Here is a 23,228-nt window from a genome sequence, read left to right on the forward strand (position 1 = left end):
GTGTCTGATAACGCTTGTACTCCTCAGTCCTCCAGCAGCACTCCCTCTCAGCTCCTTGCACCTCTTGCTCCCAACTCCTCACACTCCCACCACAAACTGAAGTGAGCTCCTTTTTAAAACCCAGGTGCCCTGATTAGCCTGCCTTAACTGACTCTAGAAGCTTCTTCTTAATTAGCTCCAGGTGTCCTAATTAGCCTGCCTGCTTTAACTGGTTCTAGCAGGTTCCTGATTACTCTAGTGCAGCCCCTGCTCTGGTCACTCAGGGAACAGAAAACTACTCATCCAGTGACCAGTATATTTGCCCTCTACCAGACTCCGGTACCCCACTGGTCTGGGTCTGTCACAGTACTCTCTAGGAACCGGTCCTGTGAGCCTCCAATGCACACTTATCAGAGGAGTCCTAGAGTTATCCTAGCTAATGTACCTCTATTGGAGGCACAGTTTAGGGAGCACATGATGCATAAAACTATTGCAGCTGCTGTATGCCCACCACATAACCACATGCACAGCAGAGGCAGTACAGGGGTCCAGAGTTATCTCAGCTATTGAAACTCTATTTTAAATCAATGACATGTTCAATGACTAGCAGGCAATTTCTATTGGGAAGTGGCTGCGATCAGAAGTCAGATCCTTTGAGTTGCAATGGTCTGGAGTTTAGCAGATGTGCTACATGCATCTGTTGCCACTGAGGTGGAAGACCCCTCAGATACTCTAAAAATGATGCTGCCAAGTCAGCCTGACTGCCCAGGGAGGGAGGCTGCATGGGAATGTGTCAAGGACAAGGCAAGCCATACCCAGCCTCCCCTGGCTTGTGCATAGCGTGGGATCCTGTCAGCAGGAGGTTCCCACTATACATCTTTGGCTGCAGCTCTCCCTCCGCCCGTGATTCTTCACTCTTCTCACTGACTCCCCGTCCACTCGGAAGGAGAACGATAGATTCCAGACATTCACTGAGTATTTCTTCATCTGGAGCTCTGTGAGCCACTTGCCTCATTCCTGCTGGGAAAGTGCCTGGAAGGTTGTTTTCTATTTTATTCCCCTGGCACCCTCAAAGACTTGTCTGTGATCTGGATTCCCTCCAAAGCCTGATCAGCTGGCTCCTTTCAAGTGGATTTTTAAACACAGGGATGAGCAAGCTGGTGTGGATGAAATAACTGACCCAGACCTCCACCAATCCCAGGAACAGCACCCATCTCTCTAATTAAACCTTTCATGGTTATTTACATAATTTTTTCCATCCCCTTCAATGTTCTTACACTCTGTCCTTCCTAATCCCGGCTGGGGCTAGAATAGCCAAAATGCTATACAAGTCTTCTGACTAGTCAAGGATGGGAGTGGGCATCTTTTGCTGTTTTTGTCTATGAGGGCACTCAGGGGCACTGAGGAGATCAAAAAGCCCCCAAGCTGTAAAGCATCTTAACCTGAGGGCACAGGGCAGATGCACTTCCCTCTTCCTACCATCAACATATAGACAAAAGGTAACGGATGAAGTGTAACAAGAGCAAGAGGATATTAGCAAGATGGTTAGCACTCGAGCAGTGCAACATTTTTCAGCAAATAAACTTCCCCTGAAAAAAGTAGTTTCGATCGACCCAGAACTATGCATGAATCTAAGCTGAAAAGATTTTTCTTGGGAGTGTGTGTGTGGGGGGAGAGATCCCCTTTATAAGGTTTAGCCCAGTGATTAGGGTACTTGTCTGGGATGTGTAAGACTGAGGTTTGAATCACCAGTCTGGAGCAGGGACTGGAACTCAGGTCTTCTGCACCCCACCCCACCGTGAGTGCCATAACCAGAGTATAAGCCAGAGGTCGGCAACCTCTAGCATGCGGCTCGCCAGGGTAAGCACCCTGGTGGGCCGGGCCAGTTTGTTTACCTGCTGCGTCGGCAGGTTCGGCTGATCGCGGCTCCCACTGGCCACGGTTCACCATCCAAGGCCAATGGGGGCAGCAGGAAGCCACAGCTAGCACATCCCTCAGCCACGCTGCTTCCCACAGGTAAAAACTGTCCCAGCCCGCCAGGGTGCTTACCCTGGCGAGCCGCGTGCCAGAGGTTGCGGACCCCTACTATAAGCTATACTAGGGTGGGTTGCGCTCAGTCTCTCCTTTTAAAGCTAATCCATTTTGTATAAACACTTAAACATTCACTGTGCCAAAGAGTGTGAGAGTGTGACTCTATAGCCTGGGGATTAAGACACTCACCTAGGAGGAAGGAGATGTGGATTCAATCCTTCCTCTGAATCAGGCTAAAGGTTATAAGGGTAGGGTGATGGCAGCAAAGAGATGGACCCAAACAGTTTCCAGCCTGAAATTAATTTTACTGATTTGCAGACAAATTCTTAATATTTCTGGAACTGAACCAAATATTTTGCCTGATTTTTTGGTTTGCTGAATGAACAAAAAAAATTAGTCCTGCAGCTCTAGTTGGCACATCAGTTAAAACCATAGAGTTTCCTTGGCTTGATTTTTACTAAACACATCTTTGACATCTGGGCCAGGGTTTCCGGGTCTTTGGGGAGATAGGTGCCTTCAGGAAGGAATTTGGTTCATAGGAGACAGACATCATACTTGAAACCTCCTCCATGGCCCAGTCTAAGGAGCCCAGTGCAACAAGGTGAGGAGATGAGCCCCCTCCCAAATACCATGCAATTGGTAAGTAGTCCCAGAAATCAGCAGCAAAGAGGAACCTGCACAGATGACATGGAATCCAGTCCACAGCTGTCAAAGGAGCTGAAGCAATGGGAAAATAAGTAAGAAACCAAAGAAAGCAAGTTATTAATGAAGAATCATTGCTAAACAGGAAGATCTTGTGGTTTCAAATGTGCAGATAGAGCTATGCGCTATCATCAATCTTGTTCCAGCCCTGTTTCAGGTGGGAAATGGAATATCACTAGAAAGAAGTTTCTGAAACCATTAAATAGCCATCAGGGAGCAATCCCTCCTGTACCATTCACTACCCCGAGAAATCCGGGGTAACACCTCCATAGTCCAAGAGACATAAAAAAACTGCCTGAAAACCACAGTGCCGTAACATAAGGAGTCAATTGTGAATTCTCTTCATAGCACATCAAACATGAGGCATTCATTCATTCCCGCAGAGTCAGCATTGATCTGTAAGCTGCAGACCTGTATTACACTTTCAGTATCATCCATTTAAATCAGGAAAACATTTCCAGGGGATTGAAAGAACCAGCTACAGTGAGTTGTGGATCTATTCTTGATCATATCATGGTATCAGACACTGGAATAAAGGCTCAATAAGCCAAGTAGTACTGTAACTTTGCTTATATTCTTTCTCCATGCACATCACTCTATTAATACAATTCCCTGCAGATGCTCACAGACAACCAGATGCAGACAACTGTATGTTCCCATAGCCACACCCAGCCTCATACCAACATTCATCCAACCAGACCCCTATATAAACACTGCATGCCACACACCCTCATGCGTCCAGCTATACAGTCATATCAAAGCTGCTTAAAGGAGTTGCTCTGATGCATTTGTGGAAGCAGAGGTGAATGGAAATCTCCATCACAATATGTTGGCCTCATGCTGCCAAGCATTGCCGCACAGTCTATTCCACTTAAGGGGCCATGGTGGTGGGTATATTGAGGAGAAGGGGAAGCAAGTAAGAGGATAACAAAAGAGGATTTTAAGAAGAAAATCAGTGTTCACCTCTTGCTTACTTTTTGATTGCTCAGCCTTTAGTCCATGTGTCTTATTAAACTTGCATACTCCTAAGAGAAATCAATAATTCAGAGGTCTGGCAGAAAAACCTGTGGCATTGTAAGCCCTTTGTGCTGGGATTCCAGCACTGCTGAGGTTTGTTTTTGGTTCCCAGAATAAATATGACAACATGCAAGTGCAAAGTGTTGCTCCTTTTAGTCAAGAATCTCAAAAGGACTTCAAAGATTAAACTAACTATACCTCTCACTGCACCCCTGTAAGACAGGAAAGAGAGGGTCTCTCTCTGTCTGACAGATGAACAGAGATGAAGGACCAGACTTTCGAGAGAGTTCAGCTACTGTTTAGGCATGAAAATAAGGGGCTAGATTTTCTAAAGAGCTCAGCATGTTGAAACTGCTCTTTTGAAAATCCAGCCATAAGTGTCACAATGGGAGTTGCTGGGGGCTGAGCTCTTAGAAACCTGTCCCCAATTGTCAATCCTGAGCACATGCCAACCTGGGTTGGCACTCTGTTGAAAATCTGGCCCAGCATAACTTGCCCAAAGTAAAATAGCAGGGCAGTAGCAGAACCAGAAATGGAGGTAAAAAAAAAAAAAACCCCAATCTTTATTCTCCTGTTCTTATCACTACATTGCTCTGAGAGAGTTTCACATCAGCTCTTTTCTGTCCAAACTGAAGCATCTTAAAAATAAATAAAACCACTAAAAAAAACTAGGTGTGGTTCATCTTTATTTTAATTCCACCTACTAAGAATAGCCAAATTAGCTTCCTGAAGTGTGACACCATCTGGTTGCCTTAAGCCCAACATTTATGTGCAAAATCTAAAATAAATAGAAGTGATATGATTTGTTTTTCTTTTAATGAAAACTTTTTTTGTTTGGATGTAAATATATCCCTGTAGTGTTTCCAACTGGAACAGTGCATGTGTTAGTGTGTGAAAGACTGATAGTGAAACTGACAAGTAGTAAAACTGATCGAGTTTGTTTCTCTTTCTAAACTGATGCAGCTAGTAAACGAGCAGCATAAAGAGTGAAAAGTAACTTCAATTTTAAAAATTCTTTCAGAACATTAGATAATTAAATCTATAATTTGTTGGGACTATATTATATTTAATAGGACAATGCTTTTTTTTTTTTTTTTTTTTTTTTTTTAAATAGCTCAGAGACATTGGCCGTAGTAAATAAATACCTACAGGTATCAATGCATAATTTGCAAAAATGCTTTGAAGTAATAACTTTTAAATCTGGAAAAAAAAAAAGTCACCCCAACAAATTCAGTTTGTCCTGAAGTTGTGATTCAGCCTCTTGGCTTTTACCACAATTTGATGGCAATATTACTTATTCTTTGTAATAAGGTAGCACCCAGGGCCCCAATGAGCATTAGCAAGGCACATATAGGCAAACAAGGTCCCTGATCCAAATAGCCCACAATCTAATTATCATGACAATTGTAACTAATTGCCCTGTTGCTGGCAAAGGATGAAATTGAATAGGGAGACTGAAGGAGGCTCTTGGTACTGTAGGTCAGGGGGAACACAGTGGTAAAGGGCAGGATGGTGGAAGTTAACCCTGTTATTGTCCAAGCTACACTGATTCTGTGGATAAACAGAGGAATTCGGTCTTCAGGGTTGTCTGTTTGGCACCTTCTACCAGAATGAAAAATTCACTTGAAGAAGGAAAAATGAAATGTGAAAACAAAAAACCATGCTCACTTTTATCTTTCCCAAATCCTGGGAAGCTTCACGTTTCCCAGCCAGTGAAGTGGAGTTAACTGATTAACATGGGAGCCAACAGAGGTATGCTGGTCCCAGTTCCTCATGCACCTTTCTTTTCAAGTGAATACTGCTGGGGGGGGGGAGGAGGTAGAAGAGCACAGGGAGAGGCACATCAAATCAAGTCCCTTCTCATTTTATTAAAGAATCCGATTGCTATAAAATATTTTGTTTGCCTACCAGTAGATAAAAATTGCACTTTTAAAATGTTTTCCCCAAAAAACCATTCATAAGCAAATTCTTAATTTCCAGTTTATGTTCTGTAGTCAGAATGTTTTAGTTCTAGTAAAATAAACTCCGAAGAAGTGGGAGGAGAAAAAACTCCTTACCTTACCTTGGTCTGATGCTTTTTACCTGCTAACACATTGCAATATTCTGCAACTGCCTAAGTCAAGGGCAGTCAGAGCAAGGGTGAAGTGATAGATACAGTATTTATAAAACTGCCTCTGTAAGGGAGTTGGGGTTTATTTTTTAATAGACTGAAAATGATAACACAAGAACTTTTCATCTGGCATGTGCTTGGGCTCCATCAGCTGCTGGAAAAGATTGTAATTTCAGCTCTGAGACAGTGCTTCTCCATGCACTTTCAGTGGATTTCAAAATAAACACAGCTATATGATCATGCCTCTTAGTAGCCAGAGATAGGTAAGGGGACATGTCCCAATACATTTAGAAAGAAGCTGCAGAGCTAGATAGAATGAGGCACGCACGCAACATTGGTTAAACTATAAAACACCAGGTTGAAGCAATGCCTCTGACACCAATGGGAAAAGTCGGAGGGGAAATCAGAAAAAAGACTCTGCTTGTCCTTAGCCCACCTTCCTATGCATGGCTATTGCATTAGGCATCACATAATATGGGAGATCATTCAGGTGATCCCTGCTCACCCACCCACACCACTCAGCCTGCCGAAGACCAAATATGAGACCCAGGAGGCGAGAGACAAGAACGCAGGCAGCTGAAAATGATGAGCGATGAAGGACTTAGTCATTAGTTACATTTCCTATTGCTCCTCTTCACACATCAGCAGTTCTGCCATAAACACCTTAAAATAACAAACAGGACAGCATGAGAGGAAGGTAAATTGGAGTCTGAAAAAAGTTAAGTTCCCCCTTCTAATGATGGAGTTGAGAGATGTGGTAGCACTGACTCTCAGCAGTACCTCAGGCTTTTCCTTTTAATGGGGATGCTTCATAATCTCTGGTCTCTTGAAATTATCTTGTCACAAAAGGGAGTGGGGCTTCCAACAGGGTGTTTCCAGTTGGGCCCACACACTCTGGAAATCACTCTGTCCTCCCTCCCACCCCCTTCGTCACCTTGGTCCAAAACAGTCTCAACCTGATGACCTTCTGGACATGCTGCAAAGCCACCACTTATTTGACAGGGGTTTGGAGGTTGTGGGGGAGGGAAGGAAGAGGAGTTTGATAATAGGTTCCTGGAATAGAGAAGGAGTGGGGAAGAGAGGGACTTTCTTGTTGCTTTGATTTATTGGCTGGCTGAGTTCATAGTTATTTGACTAGGATTATTTAATGATGCTGAGTGGTCATCATTGTATCCCTGTAAATTTAGTTAAATGTTAGGGTGGCTAAAAGCTTTGTTGTGTGACTAGTTTTCATTGTTGTTTAACTCTAACAAAATGATAAAAAAATCAATCATACATCCACAGACACTAAAGTCCTCGGGGAAACTGCACAGATGTGAGACGAGGAACAGAACTCAGAACCATAGGCTCTGCCAGTAGGGATGACTAAATACCAGCTGCACTATACCAGCCAGTAGATGGCATAATGAACCCTACAGAGGACACAGACATATGTAAGCACTGGCAGGTCTGATATAATCTATCCAGAAGGGTCAGTCAGGACTAGCTGCATTTGGGTATCTTCAGCAAAGTTATTCTTGGGAGAATAACCCTTCAATCTCTTTCCCTCACTGCCTCCAAATCCTTTTATTCTCATCTCCTGGCCTTCATCATCTCTGCAGGTCAATATGGTTTTGTAGCAGCACATGCCAATTATACATTAAATTCAGGATGGTCCCTGAAAGTGTACCAGCAATTGGAAGCTCTCTCCATTATGAATTTTCCAGACACTCTTGGGGCAAAGGTGCATTCACACAAACCACACAGGGCATCAATACACACATAAGCAGGCCTGACAACCCATCCAGTAGATTGTAGTGCTGCAGATTCATAGAAACAAATGTTGGGCTGGAAGGGACCTCAAATGCACATGCGTTACAATGTTTAAAATTAGAACAGTCTAAATCCTATGTTTCTATCCTTCACTCACTCTTCTTTATATTCATAACGCACCCCTTGTGCAAGGATAAAAGGGGCTTGACCAAACTGATATAAACAGAGAAACCCAAATCAAACCAATCCCATTCAGTTTTATAAACGGATAGCAGATCTTAAAGAGCAGAGCCAGATGCTATTGATATACTGGCTCCAAGAGAACAGGAGTACTGAGGTGGACGTGAGCTACTTGTATCAGGAACTTGCAAAGAGAGCAACCTGGTAAATAAGAAGTCAAGAGATCACATGAACAGCAGAGAGCAAAGCCAGATCCAGCTCTGTTAGGTAAGCACCAAAAACCTTACAGTTCTCTTACGGCTCTCCAGGAAGCCAAGGTTCTTCTCAATGAAGGGCTGCTATGGAAAAATATAGTAAGCAGACTATGGTAGATGCTAACTTCTTCATTAAGAGCTTAAACTGGATGACCTGCAAAACAAAGCCTACCAGTCACTGAGCAAAAGTGAACCATAATTAGGAACTGAACTGTCAGCAACTAGCATAGTAATGACAGGTCTCAGTCTGGCTAGACTCACTAGGTGGTGTGTCAGTGACAGCTTAATTGAATGTCAGACAAGAGTTCAGGCTTCATAGCAACTCCAAGGTCATGGGCATCCTTTGAAGGGTACAGAAAAGTATTGTGCTGTTACAGAAAGAGTTCAGCATGGGTGACCCTAGAGGCATCAAAACTAGGGGCGGGGGGGGCAGAACATTCAAAGCAGCCCCGTTTTATCTGTGCCAGGTTTAAGAAAACAGAAAGGGCATCTCCAAATTTCAGAAATCACACACATATAGCAAATAATGATGATGCAATGCAGGCGCCAGGGTAAGATGTGATCCCATAGGCCTGCTCTATACTAGAAAATTAGGTCTGTTTAACTATATCAGTGGTGTGAAAAATCCACACTCACGAGCTGCGTAATTAAACTGACCTAAATCCCTGTGTAGACAGCACTAGGTCGACACAAGAATTCTTCCATCTCTCAGGGAGGTAGATTACCTACACTGATGGAAGAACCCCTACCATCGGCATAGCCAGTGTCCACACTGAAGACTGACAGGGGCACAGCTGTGGCACTGTAGCATTTTAAGTGTAGAGAAGCCCAGTGCCTAGCGCAAATGCCTAGTACAAAATAAAGCAAACCCTAAAGTAGAGTCCTATGGAACAAAGTAGTAGCTGGGGTCAATTACTCTGGACAGTTTCAAGTCTAGGGATAAATTGGGGACTTCAGTCTGAGGATTTAGTAAATTGGAAAACAATAACTGGATGAAAATCATCTACAGGTACTAATCAGTCATGTTGACCAAGAAAGTAGACAGGGAGATGCAGCTGATAATCATTTAACCTAATCAGTAGTCAGCAGAGGAGAGAGAGAGGTCAAGTTGTTATGGACACCCACAGCAAGTGAACAGCCTGGCTGCTAGCAGGAAGGTCAGCAGGAGGCAAATTCACCCCAGTGTTTGATAGCTTTATCCGCATTCTCAACTAAACTTGCTGCACCAACCATTAAGTTTCATGAGCAGAAAGAGAAAGTTGCTGCTGCTGCATAGAGGTGAATCAATAATCTTAAACAGAGGGAGATTCAGTCCTTGTAATAAAGCCAACAAGACAACATTTTCTCCAGGGCATCCTAGCAACCAATCATTCAGGGTTTCTTTCCTGCTCAAGGATTAATCAAGTAACCTACCACTTCACCTAGTACTTGTGACAGCCCCTTCACCTCCCTGAGAAGGCTCAAGTATCCTACACAATGACAGTAGGACAGCAACACCTCCAGCTAAGTAATGCAATCAGGCAAATTGTTTAAAGCGGAGTGATAAAAAAAACTAGATCACTGAAATGCAAAGCAAGCAGCACCGAGACAACTGACCTATGCCCACTAGAGAAAGCCGCAAATCAGCATTATCTTTTAAAGAGAGAGAATGAACAAGAAAATTTAGGGAAAAATCCTACCTTGGAAACTACATCATGTACCCACTTCTCATCCATGGATGACTGACTACCTGCCTAGTGTCTGAAAACCCACTACCCCAAGGACATGCTCTCCCCTAATGACTCTCTCAGAGCCTCTTGCAGTTCAGCCATGTGACTGCGGCTCATGTGCACCACCGCCCCAGCACACAGAACAGTGCACTGAAACAGTCAATGAAGTGTGGTCACAGGGTGTCTGAATGAGCAGATTTCATACAGTCATTCACCCTGTTTTAATCTGCTTTCCCCATAATGGCTTACATTGAGGATTCAGAGACTGTAAATCCACCCCCACATCAAGTAGCAGGAGTGAAAGTTAGGAACCCCAGACTGTCGTGCAGCTCAAGACAGACCAGTACAAAAGCCACAGATCCCAATACAGACAGACACTTTGATTACCTTTGAACTGGATAGGGCAGCGCAGACCCTTCTCTAACACAATTGTATTAGTTTAGTAATATTTTGGTCCTATCTAGTGCCTGTCAATGAGGATTTCAGACTTACATTCGCACCCCTATAAGGTAGCTTACTATTTTTAAATCCCATCCATGTGTATATATGGTATTTTATTATATGCTCTAACCCTTATTTTATAGAGGGGTAAAATGAGACTCAGAATGGTTAAGAGATTTGTCCAGAACAATGCAGCATAACTGGTACAGCTGGGATAAGAACCTATTCTCAATGGCCACTCCCATCCCCCTGGCCCCCCCAATCCTAATCACTTGACAATATTTGGTTAAAACATGGAAATGGTATTGGGGAGTCAGGACTCCTCGGTTCTAAGGCTCCATCCCCTGCACTAATCACTTGACCATATTTGAGACAAACTGTTTTCAGATTCAGTGCTGAACTTCCTACCTGCAACTTGGTTAACATTGAATTAGACCTTCTTGAAAGAAGCATGTGTCAGATATTCTAACAAACCTTTTAGATTTGGCATCATTCTTCCTCTTCCTTACCCAGGCTGAATCTACATATGTAGCACAACACACAAAGTGCCACCACCATTCAATATTTTGCACATTTGCTTTAGTAGCTGGTGTGTAGCACTATTTCTCTGCAATACTCAAAAAGCTGTGTCAGTGGGTAAAACACAAGAAAACACATCAATTAAACATTTAACTCCTTTCAGCCATGAGTCTGGAATCTCATTTTTATAAGCAGGCTTGGATTTGATTGACAGAAGTTTTATTCTTGTAACAATTCAAATAATTAACCTACTTTTGTCCCCTGAAGCGCAAAAAATCAGGCCAGTGAATAGATGCACCTATTTTTGGATGCTATACTGTAGATGTTGCCACATAGATGTGTCATTTTTTGCCAGTTTATCACCATTAAGTTGTTCACAAATGAGTTTTACCAACTTCCCTGGCCAATTTACTGTGAATTACCACCAGATGCAGCAACACTGCCCTCTGTCTGCCACTGAGAAAATTGGCATTTGATGTCATTGCCTACCCTTCCAGATCTACCAATATATTTTATCTGAAATGAATCAACATCTATTCACCACTTGCTTAAAGCATTTCAAAATTTGATGGCTTTTGAAGATGATGTTGACAGCAATCTATCCCTACTACACAGTCAACTGCACTTTTTTAAAAAATTGCCGAACATGAAATGTTTAACTTTTTAAAGTAAATGACAAGCCACTTTATTTCAAACACCTTGATTTTTAAGATCACCCTCTTGAATCATCCTCACTACAAAAGCCAATTAGAGCTCTTACCAGCTTCCTCCCCACTACACAGAAGCACTTGCTGGCTTTCCCCTTCCAGCTCCTGCAGCCAAGTGTTAATATGGAAAAGGGATTTTAAAATAGAAAGAAGCACAAATGCTCGAGATCTACTTTACATTTTTATTTTCCCCTCATGTTTTCCCAGCTGCTCTGTTCAGGAGACAATATAAAAAAACCCAACTGCCTGCAAAGAATATTAAAAATAAAGAGACTTGAAAGCTGCAGTCCAAAGAGGAGGATGTGACTTTAGTTTGACTTACCAATTTTATCCAGCTGTATGTTTTCCTACTTGCTTTTTACAGCAGCTGAGCTCAGTGCTCAGGAACGTCCATCCTGTGTCAGAGAGCCAAGCAGGAGTACTGATCTCCACGCTGGATGTTACTGCGTGAACTGCAGATGGGGTGGCTGCGTGTGTACACTGTATTCGGATAAAGATCAAGAACTGTTTCCCATTCCACAGCCCAGCTACAGTGCTACAAGCTTTAGGAGGCAGGGCCTTCCTCTGCTACTGTGCTACACTTTCTTAAAGAGACAAGCTCCAGTTTGACAGGCAATACCAATGAACAGACTCTCGAAAAAAACCCGAATGGGATGGTGTTTGGAGCAGGAGAGGTGGGAGTTGTGTTCTCATTGTCTGAGACCTGGCTGACATCCATCAGGATATGAAATAGTTTCCTACATGCTTCATTAACAACAAGACTTTCGTCTTCCACACAGCCTTTCATTCAAGGCTGTCAGAGCATTTTTCAAAGGCAGGTAGGAATTATTATATAGACAACTTGCTCAACATCACCTGGCAAATCTCTGGCAGAGATGGGACTAGAATGCAGGGGTCCCAACTCCAGATACCTGATCTAAACACTAGAGCACACATACACACCACACCCCTGAGTGAAGAATGGCTGAATATATACATACATGTTATCCAATTATCCAATCAGGGATGGCTGCAAGTGACTCACATTACATTGTCCTTAAAAGTATTTACTCCCTTGTAGGGCAGAGAGCATATTTTAACAAATGCAAACCTATAATTTCCCAGTTTCTTCACTCTCTCACTCATTCTGAAAATAACTTTAGTCTGGTAGCAATCCACTGTTTCCAAGGGATTTTCTACTCCCCAGCTTCCCATTCAGGGGATGTGCGTGTTTTAAGTGTACCACACCTTAACATGGAAGGAGTTGCTCCCTCTGTTGATTAGGGGGCAAAGCTGAGAGTCCAGCCCCAGTGAAAGTTACAGACAGAGTAACACTATGTTTCCAAATAAAGATTATGTTTGTCCTTCCTTTCTTTTGTTCTTTTCCTTAATCACAAATATAAATAATCCAGCCTGAAAGTACAGGGTTTGCTCTTTGTATACGGAAAACATGGACTCTTTCTACAATAACTAAATAACAACCAAAACACATTACAAGAAAAAACTACATTCAAAAATTTCTGATCGAGCCATAAAGAGGCAGGACATATTACAATGAAAGAAAAAGCAACATCACCTGAAAAAAGCAATACCTTCAAAGAACCAGTTAGATGAAAAAGTGAGGCCAATTCACAGCTGTCCTGTGCCTTGCGCAGTCATTTGCTCTAGCACACAGTGGGCATACAACACAACTATTGCAGTGTTAGCATTTCACACTCATTTTGCACAATGGTGACAATTACAAAAGGTGCAGGGCACTAGCGACCCAGACTCAGACCCTTCACAAATGGGCTCAGTGGATGCCAGCTAACCAGAGGGAAGGTGTGTTCTTGCACTGCGAGTGGAGAAGCTATCCAACCACACTATGAAATTATGAACTTCGGCACTAATAGCCATGTGTTAAGCCACCAGGGCCCATCAGCGTTCTTCTAGCATGAACTCTGCTACCAGCCTTGGCTGCATGCCGGAGAAAGTGTATAAGTGTATATGATTTATACATTAAATTAGCATCAGTTACTCAGAGGGGAAAAAGCCTTCCCATATCCCAGGCTCTATACCAGTGTGTTAGTCCTCTCCTTCCACTCATATCCTTGTCCATTACTTTTCCCACTCCCAATGTCATTAGTCCCCTTCTCCCAGCCCCTCAGCTCTCCCTCCTCCAAGCTAGGCACTTTTCAGCAGCTATTGCTCTTCCCCTACCACCTGTTTGCCCAGCTCAAGACTCCTCCCCTATCTCCCTTTGAGATCTCATTGGAGGTAAGTGGGGGGGGAGAGGAAGTGAGAGCATGAAAGGCACTGATTGACTAACAAGGGGAGAAGGCCTGGAGCCAGAGATTTAGCAGAGAGGCTGGAAAAAACCTGAAGCTTCTGGCTAAAGTCATGGGTTAGGCAGGTCCGTGTGCTACTAACATTCTCCCTTCTCATCTTGGCGCCTTGTACCGTACCGATGCTGTGTGTTTACAAAAGAAACTGCATCTCAGTCTGCTCCTTACGAGAGGGAAACAAGAGACCATAGGGACCCAACCAGGTTATCCAGTCCCCCACTGGACTCTCAGTTCAGCATACAGCTGTGTGAAATAGGTACAGAGCGCTTGACTAAGAAATGGCAGAGCAGGAACATTGCCATGTACAAATATTTGATGGGGATGGACACCAAAGATGGAGAAGAATTACAGTACTGAAGGGGGTAATCTCCCATGGAGGCTCCACTACAAGGCACTTTTACAACTAGACTGAGCAGAACACCAGAAACTGTCCTGTAAGGGACAATCCTGCACTATCCCCAGGGAGAGGGACTGGATGATCTGGTAGGTCTTCTCCATTTCCAACATTTATGCACCTAAGCATGGATTTGAGCATCCAAATGTGGGATTTGGCTGTTCTATTAATAGATCGTAATCTGGTGATTAGATCAGGACTCATGGGGGAAATGGCATTTAATGGTTAGAGAAAAGGACTGGGACTTAAAGGTTCTGCTTTCTGTTTCCAGCTTTACCACTAACTCAACATATGACATTGGGGGGGGGGGGGGGGGGAATCTGTCGTGACTCAGTTTCCCCAACTATAAAATAGATACCTTAAAACTAACCTACATCACTGGGGTGTTGTGAGGATGAGTTAATTCATATTTGTAAAGTGCTTTCACAGCCTTGGAGGAAAGCAGTTATAGAAGACAGAGTTTGGCTATTAAGAGCTCCTGCTGCCTTCCTGAAGACTGAGAAGTGTTCTGTTTAGCAAGACGACGACCAATCCTACAGCCCTTACTCCCAGGAGTAACCAGACACTTTCAGGAGGAATGACTTATTTTAGATTAAGGGGCAATAATAAAACCTAGGAAAGGCATCTCTGAGCAAGAGCACAGTGTGCGTGTGTCCCTCTAACATGCAACTCACAAACTCTGTCTCACAACATAGCAGCCACCTCTGCAGATAAACAGCTTTCTTAGAAATGTAAGGGCGCAGTATAAAACACATGAGGTCAACAAAGAAATCAAGGAACTACTTAGGTTGTGCAGGATTGGGTCCAAAACTATACATTTCAGGCTCTGTACTATGATAATAGAATCTATGTTATTATTCATATATTTTTAGGATAACAGAATGTGAGTGAAATCATAGACCCATTAACTTCAGTGGCATCAGGATTTAAACCCATATTCCTTACTTTTTCAGCTGTTCCTGCTGCTTCCCAGCCTGAAATCACAATCCGGTATTGAGGGTATTATGATCATTTCCTTAGTAATCAGGTTTGATGGCTCAAACTAGGGGTTATTACTCCAGATAGAGAAGAAACAACAGGATCATATCAAATGTGAAAGTAGTAAAAGTTCTGTTGGATCCATAGCAAAAGGAAAGGAAAAGTCAGGGAGAATAGACATTTTAAGATGATCAGTTATGCCAGACAAAAATAATTGATTCCACATTGAATGCTCTGCAAAGGTTTCTGTGAAATGTCACACTGCCTTTGGAGATCTAAATTGTTTGTCCGATCCATTCTCAAAACAAAGGGACAGGGGCATTATTAATCTGAGAACAAAGGTGCCCATTGTGAATGGAGCTTCAGTGCCAGGCTCCCTGCTCCAACCAGCAAGAAGATTAAACACCACGGCTCTACGGATAGGGCTGAGTGCCATGCCTCACACTATCGCTCACAGGCTGCTACCAACTCTCAGTGGCCCTCTTACTGCTCAGTCACTGCAGGCTACAAAACTAGCAAGTCTTTATTTTAATCTCTTCTCTGCAGAGACTGATTCTGCATGTCCCCCTTCTAAAATGGCATGCAGTGCTAGGAGTGTCTCCTGGCTATGCTGTGCTGAGTACATGCAGAAAGATTAGTACTGCACTGCCAATGAGGGTGGCATTATGTTTCACCATATTGCCACCAGAAGTATCAGTTCCCTTGGAAAGAGCAGCACTGAGAAATATATTGACAATACAGACATTGGTATAGCTTCATTTAGTTAGCTGAACTCTTCTTTTTTTTTTTAATTAGAAGCATTGGGGCTAATCCAAAACCCAGATCTAAGGGTTTGATCCTGCTCCTATTGACTTTAATGGTGCAGGATCGGGGTCAAAATACCCCTGAATTTGGGAGGCTTGAGTTCCAGGTTCAAACTTTTCACCTTGACCCATCTCGATAAGGGATCAAACCTAAATCTCAGACCTGAGCGCCCTCTAAATAAGTTGGTATTTGGAGCTGGACTCAGCTATTCTATAAGATGGAAAGTTAAAGCATTAACAGAACTGGTAGGTTAGTAGTTTTCCAGTTGGCCAATAATGGGGTGTGTCAGACACTGTCCCAGAGCATACTTCTAATGAAGTTAGTTTGAAATGGAGATGGCTTTGCTGGTTTACTTTTTAGAGCACCTGAAGCATCACTGACACTGGAATGCTGCGGGAAGAGAGTTTATTAGTTAACTGCTGCTGCTAGAAGAGTAAAAGTTATTTGTTGTTGTTTCAGGTTCAGTATGAAGAGAGGAGGTTTGCTTAGGTTTCTCAATGAATATTAAAAAAAAAAAAAAAAATAGTATCTAGAGCTGAAAGTCCCTCCAGATTAGTAACAGATGTAACGTAATTCAAAGTGCTGGGCCTCAACAACTGGACAGCATCCTTTGTTCAAAGGAAGTCAATATAATAGCTACCTAATTATTTGTAGCAGTCCTCACAGTACTACAAAGGGAGGCTCTCAGCTGCTCCAACACAAAGATACTAGCCCAAATATTGCTCTGCTAAATTAAAGTCTGCTTTGGCATCACAGAAGGGCCTGAACCACAACATTCAGCTCCAGACCTGAATGTTCCCAAAGTTAGGGGACATTTCAATCCAGGGTTAGGGATTGGCCAGTCATAGAAGTTCAGGCCAAGCCAAACACCAAGTTCAGATCTGGATCCAAAGGGTTGGTTGGGTCTGGGGTATTGGTTTGGGCCTTCTTGTAGATGGCACATTGCAACTTCCTCTCTAAGTTCTAGTCTCCCCCTTCCACACTCATCTCCTCCTCCCTTTCCAGACCCCTTTTAAAACTTCTTATTCTGTAGCTATTTAGATTTTGTAAGTGGGCTCTGTGTGAGCTAAGACAGCTGAGCCTGGAGTGAGGGGAAAGCAGAACTGGCACTACTAGAGCAGCTGGGGAATGGGGTTAAAGGCAGTCTTATTTTTAGCCAGTGGAAAAAAGTTTCCAAGCTATTGGAGGAATGAAGCTGGGTGTGACCTAGCTAGGAGGGAGGGAAAAACTAAATCTTTCTAAAAGTAAATTGTCTCCTTAGTTGCTTCCTGTAACTGGGCCCCACCATCTCCCATGCACCCCTTCATGGTATAGGGGCATACTACAGGCAGGCTGACTCAGTTTCCCCTCTTGGACTGTTCAAATAGAAGCTTCCTTCAGGTTTTTCCTTGGTCAATAATACTCCACCATGGGGACCAAGGTTATACATATAAAACAAACTGCATATAACACTCAACATCTCCAAACCAAGTCCACATAACACAAGATTTCTCTTCCTCCTGCCTGCCCAGGGCCTTTCCAGTCTCTCCTAAACCCCCCCTGATCTCAGGATCTCCTCAGTAAACACCCTTTCTTACTCACCACCACTTCCTATGCTTTCCTCTTCTCTATAGCCAGCTGCTGCCCTTTATAGGGAATTGCCTGATTCAACTCAGGTGTGCCTCATTCCATAATCAGGGTTGGCTAGCTCCAGACCATAAGGGGCAAGCCTCCCTATTACGCTTCCTTTGTAGTTGAATTACAGCTGCTCAGACTTTACTTCTGCTTCAAAGTTAGTGAAGCACAGATCATTGCCTTGTGAAACAGAGCACCGCTCTAGTGACCCCCTCATTGCTGTGTGCTTGTTTCATTTATATATTCTCCTCCCTCCCAGAAAAAGAGATTGGCATTGGGATTTGGACTCCTAAGTACCTAAATGCCTTTTGAAAATGAGATTTAGGTTCCTAAATCAGTTAAGTATTGTAATACTGAACCCAGCAATGCCTAAATACCTTTAAAACTCTGGGCCTAAGAGACTAACGCAGTTCCCAGCTATACGCACACAGTGCCCAGTGACTTCCAGGAATATCCCCGCAGTATATGTGAAGAAGGAACTGAAACCTAATGTACATGAACACAGAACATAAAAATGTCCATACTAGGTCAGACCAGTGGTCCATCTTAGCCCTGTATCCTGTCTTCCGACAGTGGCCAATGCCAGGTACTTTCAAGGGAATGAATAGAAGAGGGCAATCATCAAGTGATCTGTCCACTGTCATCCAGTCCCAGCATCTGGCAGTCAAGTCAAATCAACAAATCCATGAAAACAAGAAGCAACAACCTATGAAGTGTCTGAGGGCATCTCACTACAGAACCAAGAAAAATAATTTATCTCTGGATTGGAGGACATTCCTAGTCTTGGCTCAAACACTGGGGAAGATCCTTTGGTCTGGCTGAGCTCCACTGGAGGGGGAAGAAAAGATGGCTTTAAGCTGCCTTTGTTCCTCCCTGGTCAGGGGAAGCTTTGGCCTAGAGTGTGACTTAGAGCAATCTCGGGGCTGCTGTAAACTATACCCAGCTGTCTATGACCTCTAAGATGCTGTTCAAACAGCCAGGGAACTTAGAGGTGATCCAACCACATGTCCTATTGCTTGACCTTACCCTCCACCATACTGGGGGCAGGGCATGGGAATGTAGTAGAGCTAATTACCATCCTCACACCACCCAGGAATTCCTCTCCAGTCACAGGGAATTCCCAAGTAGCCAGATCTATGAGAGTTCTATCTGCTTTGCATCATCTGAGAGTACCTGAAGCAGGTTACTGGCCCAGTAACTCCTTCTCTGATCTTTGGCCAGACACTTAAAAATCTCTGTAAAATGGGAACAACAATACCTGCCTATGTCCCTATTTTGTGTAAATGTTAGAAGGATTAGTTAGTGAATGTGGGTACAGTGTGCAATGTAAATTCTAAATACTAATATTCTGTAGCGTTTACAGGCAATTTAAGTGACAGAACTGATCCCTTAGTAAGAGGCTGTGATCTATTAGGAAAGAAGCTGATCTTATTATAGCAATGGATGATAAATGACATTTATTCTCAAACCACTCTGCTGCCAAGCTCTTCATCAGTTTTTGCTATTGTGCCATATTTAACCTACCCTGATTTTCCTGGACATGGCATGACTTCCCATCACACAGAAATTGTCCTACTCTGTGACACACACTTTCCTGAAGAACACTTGGCTTTCCTTACAGGAATTCCTGTATGCTTAGGAGTCCTGGAAATGTGACAACGTTCCTACGGAAAGGTGGCTCCATGCTCTTAGGCACGGGGTGCTGAGTTGTTCACTTGAAAAGCTGCTTGATCTCGAGGGGTGGACGGGAGGAGAAAGGAGGGATTTAAAGCAGCTTTGCTATACTTGTCAGGATGACTTTTAGTGCATTAGGAATGATGCAGTGAGGCACTAAGTGGTACACAAGTGATTAACAGTGAGACTGCGTAGCTCCAGAAACAAAAACCTACATTAATATTTGGTGAAGGGGCTGACTGAGGCCTGGTCAACATTTAAAATTTAGATCAACACCCCAGCGTTGCTCAAGGGTGTGAAAAATTCACAGCTCTAAGTGCCATAGCTATGCTGGGCTAGCCCCCTGGGATAGACGTGGCTGGGCTGATGGAAGAATCCCTCTGTCAACCTAGCTACCGCCACTCAGAGGGGTTGAGTTCCTACAGTGACAAAGAAAACCCCTTCCATCACTGTAGGAAGTGTCCACACTACAGGACTACAGTGGCATTGCTACAGCACCATAGCTGTGCCGCGGTAGTGCCTGTAGTGTAGACACGACCTGAGATAAGAAGAGAGGCACACCCAGACCCTGCAAGACTTAGTTCCATTGGTGGCAATGTGAGCCAGTAGGAGATTCAGTATGTTTCAGGAGAGCAGCACACATTTATCTGGGAGAGGGGCCCTGATTCTCTACTCTGGTAGACCAGTTTTATACCAGTGCACCTCTGTTGAAATCAACAGTTACACTGCCTTAAAACTAGGATAAGAGAGTGAGAATCAGGGCCTAGATTCACACTCATCTGTGGAGTAGACGCCTGGAACCATTATTAGCTCGTGGAATACTACCCGTGCAGGAGGAGAAATCAATTGCCTGAGAGAAGATCCATGGTGTCAATCATGATGAATTACTTACCTTTGGTAAAGCACTTTAAAGATGTATCGTGCTAATTATTAATAGGGATGGAAAGTAAACATGTCCCTTTACCACTCATGGAAACTAGATGAAAACTATTAGCAATTGGAGCTGTGAGCCGAGCCTCGTATTTGTGTTTCAAGGAGCTGAGTTTGGCCCCTTGTGTTTAATCGTATTAATTAGCCCACGTTTTGGGTTTTTTAATGCCTATAGGAGCATGATGGGGTAAAAAGAACACAAAGGGCATGACCGTGCTCCTTCTGAAGCCTTTAGTAGCTTCACTGCCCAGTTCAATGGGGGCATGATTAAGCCTGAGTCCTGGGGCCTCATTCACCATTGCACCTACACCTTGTGCAGTCATTCACACCTGTGTAATGTCAGTACCATCCTAATCTGGTAGCATTTTACACCCACGTTGCACTGTGTAAATGACATCTCAAGATGCAGGAATCATAGAGTCAGTCCCTTTCCTTGTAGGATTTTAAATTTAATTGAGGAAGAAGATGGAGGAGAGGCAGCTCTTGTCCCAAGGAGTTAAGAGAGTGTTTTGTTTGCACTGGAGTCCATGGTGAGTCAAAGCAAGAAAAATATTAATATCCACAGAATCAAGCAAGTTATTGAGCTATTGCTTCCAATCAGCCAGAAAGGATCTTCTCTTCTTATTCCTTAAATTAAAAGAGAAAGTTCAACCTAAAAGTCTTCCCATTTTCACTACAATTATCACCAAGACCAACTTACAAAACTTGTCGTCAGGCCTAGCTACAACAGGGCTAAAAATTGTAGTGTAGATCCCAACTGCTGGGATATGGTTAGACCCTGTCTGCACTACAACTTTTAAGCTTGCTGTAACCGGGTGAGTGGAAAACCATCCTGTAATGAGTCCCCATATTTGGTTATAGTAGATAAGATGGTCACTGCAGATAATATAATACACATTTAAGAAAACAAATAAATAAATAACTCCCCCTCCTGTCGTCGTCACCCTCCCGCCTCCCGGTCAAAAAAAGGCAAATCAGAACTAACCTGGGTGATCCCTACAGATCCTGTTTTCCTCTCCTCACTCTCTTTGTTTGGGGTCTGTACATTAAGTTCAGGACTGCATGGCATCAGTGTAAGAAAGACCCACCTTCAGATGATTTAGTGCAGCTTTTATGACAGTGGTGGTGTTCTGCTGGAGAAATAATTACAAATAACTAGGTCCCCCTAGTGTTCTGTTGCTGTAGAAAGTACACTGATTCACTTGCTTCCAAAAGAAGTTACAAAAATCGCATTTCTGTCTAGGTTCTCATATGACCCCCATCACTGCAGTGAGGGGCTTGATCCTGCAAGGTTCTGATCAGTTTGGCCCTGATCCAGCAGCTTACTTAAGCACGTGCTTAAATGTTTTAATAATTCCATTGATTTTAATGGGACTATTCATGTATTTAAAGTTAAGCATATGCTTAAATGTATTGCTGGTTTGGGCCCGAGAGCTTAGCACACCGCAGGATCAAGCCCTATCTGAGCACCTCAGAAACATCACCAAGATCTTTACAGTAGCTACAGTGACAGGGACAACCTTTTATTCAATCCATTTAGCCACCAACCTTCAATATGGTGAAACTATCTTAAATACTGAGAGGAAGAAAAAGATAATCTGCATGAAAAGTTTAACATAGACAAAGTTGTTTATTTAATAGATGGGTGCAGAAAAGTTGGCTCTGTCTGTCTGTCTTAGGCTTTATAGGTATCAGCTACTGTAGACAGATGAATGCTTGTATCCATTATTTAAGAGAAGCCCTAAAGTTCTGTTACAAATTATTTTTTTTATTAATCAGTTTATTCTGTTAAGAAAAAAGAAGCCAAATCATTCTGCTCCAAGACATTCCCTGAATGCTGCTGCACTATTGCCATTCTTAGAAATATCATCAGAGTGACCTTCTCCTTGTTCTGTTCCCAGGGTATTTCACTAAACAGTTTTAAGAGAAACTTCATTAAAGTCGTAGGAGTCTGTTCTCTCATGGGTGCATTCATATAATTCTCAATAATGTTAACCTTTTGGAGACTGCAGACACATAGGGCCTGATTCTCCCCTTCATTACCCCAGCTCTACACTGGTATAACTCCATTGATTTTAATGGAGTTATATCAATGCAGTGGAAAACCAAGCCCATTTTTTTTCACTTCTGTGAGAATTTGGTGCTAGTGAAAGATGCCACATTAAAAACTCTAGAGACAGAAGTCCTCTATTTAACTTCAAAACTGATACAGTACAGACAGCAATGCTACCAGTTCCCCTCCAAATCACCCCACCACACTTCCTAATCTTGCCCTTTAGTGACTTCCCCTCAGGTAAAATAACAGAGTAGTCTACATGGCCCATTTAGTCCTGGGCCTCTGTACAATTGACAGTAGTGATGACAGCTTTTGCGAGGTGAACATTGGGCCACTGGAAACTGGGCTAAGATGCACCAGCTGCTGCTACCTCAATCCTAAGGTACACTGAAGAGCCATAAGGTAGCAGGGCTCATCCAATCTATCATCAGGCCCTTCCACTGCCTCAGTTTCCCCTTCATGAGCTCCCAAAAACCGCACATAGGGACCCATGTCATTCAAGTGCACCCCTTTCTTGGGATTCTATAATTTATTAAAACCACATCACAGTTCAAATGTCAGCTTAAACCAAAGCCAGTCTTTTCTCAACTCTACAGTTTCTTCAGCCTCTTGCTGGCTCAATAGTTCCATCCCATTCTGAGGTCCTGCTCCCTGGTATTCCTTTCACCACATTGACATATAAGCCATATACATCTCTTAAGGCTTCTGGCCCTGCCCCTCATGGCAGATAGCTCCACCCAGGCCTTTCCATCTGATTGGTGTAGAAAGTGACTTCCCAGGTCTTCTCTAACCCTAAGTCTCCTACAGGTTTATCTCCCAAGTTCTCCCCATTCCTCCCCACAGACACCCTGCAGAACTCTCCCCAACACACTCACAGGCCCAGAGCCTCAAAGGTATGTAGGCACCCAACTGCTATTAATTTCAATAAGCATTAAACACTCTTAAAACCCGGAGCCTCACTGACTGAATTCAGGCTGCCCTTATATTCCCCAGCAGGCCTGATTCCTAGTCATGTACTTCCATCACATGACACCTGGACTGAGAGGTAAACTAGTCATATTGAGGTTGAACCCA

The 23,228-nt window shown here is 43.3% G+C and overlaps 1 protein-coding gene across 3 annotated transcripts in view; it reads right to left on the minus strand.

Moving 5' to 3' along the window:
* Positions 1 to 23,228, minus strand: part of DAAM2 (dishevelled associated activator of morphogenesis 2) — a 243,644-nt gene that overhangs the window by 205,015 nt on the left and 15,401 nt on the right. The window contains exon 1 of one of the 3 annotated variants that reach the window (XM_054022485.1): positions 11,724 to 11,879. The exons of 1 other annotated variant lie outside the window; for it this stretch is intronic. The gene's annotated coding sequence lies outside the window, so the exon portion shown is untranslated. Of the gene's footprint in view, positions 1 to 9,704; positions 9,726 to 11,723; positions 11,880 to 23,228 lie in introns of those variants that run through there. One more of the 3 variants, XM_054022487.1, reaches the window with a different exon arrangement.

Source organism: Malaclemys terrapin, chromosome 3, assembly GCF_027887155.1.
Source record: "Malaclemys terrapin pileata isolate rMalTer1 chromosome 3, rMalTer1.hap1, whole genome shotgun sequence".
Taxonomy (NCBI): domain Eukaryota; kingdom Metazoa; phylum Chordata; order Testudines; family Emydidae; genus Malaclemys; species Malaclemys terrapin.